Below are 3,664 nucleotides of genomic sequence, written 5' to 3' on the forward strand. Positions count from 1 at the left end.
TACTGGGGAAGCTGTCATTTTACATACAAGTGTTCTATCTAAAACGTCACCCGGGCTGAAAACCGCATACAGACGTCATCCGAACTCCATCATGACGTCGCTAGATATAGAGGCGCCGCACACCCCTTATGCTTCACCGATGAGGTAATGGAGCACCAGCTCCCAGAAGGGTTTAAACCCGTGAACATTGAATCATACGATGGAACGACAGATCCCGCAGTTTGGATCAAAGATTTTCTTCTCCACATCCACATGGCTCGCGGTGACGATCTCCACGCCATCAAGTACCTCCCACTAAAACTAATGGGACCAGCACAACACTGGTTAAACAGCCTCCCAGAAAACTCTATTGGTAGCTGGGAAGATTTGGAAGATGCCTTTAGAGACAACTTCCAAGGCACATATGTCCGGCCTCCAGACGCCAATGACCTTAGTCACATAGTCCAGCAACCCGGAGAGTCAGCCCGGAAGCTCTGGACCAGGTTCTTAATTAAAAAGAACCAAATTGTCGATTGTCCGGACACCGAAGCCCTTGCGGCCTTTAAACATAGCGTCCGGGACGAGTGGCTCGCCCGACACCTCGGCCAAGAAAAACCGAAGTCCATGGCAGCTCTTACCGCACTCATGACCCGCTTTTGCGCGGGAGAAGATAGCTGGCTAGCTCGCAGAAGCAACAACACCAGCGACCCTGGCACCTCTGAAGCCAAAGACGACAATGATAGGCCACGATGCAACAAACACAAGCATCAAAGCAACGATGAAGATGTCGAAGAGACGGCGGTCAACGACGGATTCAGTGGCTCTAAACCCGGACAGCGGAAGAAGCCATTCAAAGGAAACAAAGATGGTCCATCTAGTTTGGACAGAATACTCGATCGGCCTTGCCAGATTCATGGCACCCCTGACGAGCCTGCCAATCATACCAACAGAAAGTTGTTGGGTCTTTAAACAGGCCAGTAAGCTAAACACCAAACATAAGGGGAAAGGGCCACCCAACGAGGACGACAATGAAGAGCCTCGCCCACCGAACACAGGGGGACAGAAGAAATCCCCCCCCCCCCCCCGAGGTGAAAACAGTAAATATGATATATGTTACACACATCCCCAAGAGGGAGCGCAAGCGTGCGCTAAGGGACGTCTACACCATAAAGCCGGTCGCCCCAAAATTCAACCCCTGGTCGGCTTGTCCGATCACCTTCGATCGTAAGGATCACCCGACCAGTATCCGCCATGGAGGTTTGGCAACCTTGGTCGTTGATCCAATCATCGACGGATTCCATCTGACCCGAGTCCTTATGGCAGCGGCAACAGTCTTAACTTGATTTATCAAGACACGATCCGCAAAATGGGCATTGACCCGTCAAGAACAAGCCTACTAATACTACCTTTAAAGGAGTAATACCTGGTGTAGAGGCCCGCTGCACGGGCTCAATAACATTGGAAGTGGTCTTCGGTTCGCCGGACAACTTCCGAAGCGAAGACTTGATCTTCGACATTGTCCCCTTTCGCAGTGGTTATCATGCACTGCTCAGAAGAACCGCCTTCGCCCGCTTCAATGCGGTCCCGCATTATGCTTACTTAAAGCTCAAAATGCCCGGACCCCGCGGCGTTATTACAATTAATGGAAACACGGAGCGCTCCCTCCGTACCGAGGAGCACACCGCGGCCCTCGCCGCCGAGGTACAAAGCGGCCCTATCAAGCCGCACACCTCATCGGCCATCAAGCCCTCGTCCAATGTTACACGAGTCCGGTCCATTCTGCACGATGACAGCTCGGCAACTCCAGAGCTAGACTAACAGTTTCGCCTCTGTCGATTGCCACACACATCCGCAGCATTTGTACCGCGTGTGCATAATTACACACTCAAAATACCTTGGGCATGGACGGAGGCACAATACGGATAGGTCTATAGTACGGTTTGACCCTATATGACCTTGACCTTTTTTCTTTGATCATTTTTCTTTCTTCTTCAATACCACGGGTGCATTAAAACCTAGCTACTCCAGGGACGTACAAGGACTCTTTCCGAGCCCGGTTTCGTACAGACAACCATGGGCCGTTCCTCTCAAGGAATCTCCCTCAAAGGAGAAAGCAACGCAGACGTGCGACAGGGTGTGGAAAGTATCTTCAAGACCACCTTTTTAGGACCTGCATACAAATTTCCCTTGTTCACAAATTCTCAGCATGTAAAATAGCATTGATGCTTCTGGCATCCTCTGTAAAAACACGTTTTGACGTATCAATCAGACTATAATGGGAACAGTTTCGCCAACCTTGTTCGGTATTGGCTTATTTCCTAATCTGTATTCCCTCTTTACATCAGATTGGCATATACACCTCGGCACGATTTAAATCGCCAGGGGCTCTATTCGGCCACATATATTTTTTCAAAAAAAAAGAGAAGTCCGAACACTTTTATAGTATACTTCGGCGTTCCGAATATGACATTATATGCATCAGCTCCGAATCATGTCTTTGGTCAATAGTTGGGTTGCCCAGCTCCTGTGGTTACCACCTTATGTTCCGCTTGTTCGGCTAAGGTAGTAAAGGGATAAATACCACCCTTTCGCCGGGCTCCGGGGTGGGGATGACCTATATCTTGGCAGGGATCCTGTGCGCAACGTCCGCACTCAAGTTTCCCGCCTCCCGGAGCTCTTTGGTGCCCTTCTCCGTCACGGAGGAGGCCACCCACTTGCCTTGAGAGCCGGATCAGGACATGGCTGGAGTGTTTGGTGGCGATGGAAAAGATCAAAACTTGGGTGCTGGAGCTCGAGGATGGGAGGGCTAAGGAAGAAGGAGTGGGGTAAAAAGATGGGTCCTTATCCTCTTATAAAGACAGTGAATATCAAGCGCCCCTCACAAGCCTTAAATCTCGCCTATTCCCAAGGGATCGTGCGAACGGCACGGTTGGATTACCCAAAGCCCGTATTGATGAGAATCCCGCAATAAGGGGACATGATCTCTGCTTTGACAAGACGTGTCAATAGAGGCCGCGCCTCGAAACGCGAAGCGGGAGGCCAGAAAACGGCTTGAAATAATAAAGGCCAGACGTAATGTTTCGCCGAAAAAGCTGTCAGTGGACATGCCTTACTTTGATTGGGTGTTGTGCCCTTGTGGTTGAGGGTTGTAACCATTATACGGAGCCGGATACAGTTCATTTGTTCATAAAACTGCTTTGGTGTATTCGGAGGAGGAACCTGCCTTGCAATGCCAAGGACAATCTGCGCGCCGGACACATCATCATTGAAGCCTCGTTCAGGGGCTACTAAGGGAGTCCTAGATTATGGGGTCCCCGGGCGTCCGGGCTATGTGACATGGGCCGGACTGATGGGCCGTGAAGATACAAGATAGAAGGCCTTCCCCCGTGTCCGGATAGGACTCTCCTTTGCGTGGATGGCAAGTTTGGCGTCCGGATGTGTAGTTTCCTTTCTCTGTATACCGACACTATACAACCCCAGGCCCTCCCGTGTCTATATAAACCGGAGGGTTTAGTCCCTAAAGATGACCATAATCATATAGGCTAGACATCTAGGGTTTAGCCATTACGATCTCGAGGTAGATCAACTCTTGTAACCCCTATACTCATCAAAGTCAATCAAGCAGGAAGTAGGGTAGTACCTCCATTAAGAGGGCCCAAACCTGGGTAAACATCGCGCCCCCCTT

The sequence above is a fragment of the Triticum aestivum genome, chromosome 3D (genome assembly GCF_018294505.1).
Source record: "Triticum aestivum cultivar Chinese Spring chromosome 3D, IWGSC CS RefSeq v2.1, whole genome shotgun sequence".
Lineage (NCBI taxonomy): Eukaryota > Viridiplantae > Streptophyta > Magnoliopsida > Poales > Poaceae > Triticum > Triticum aestivum.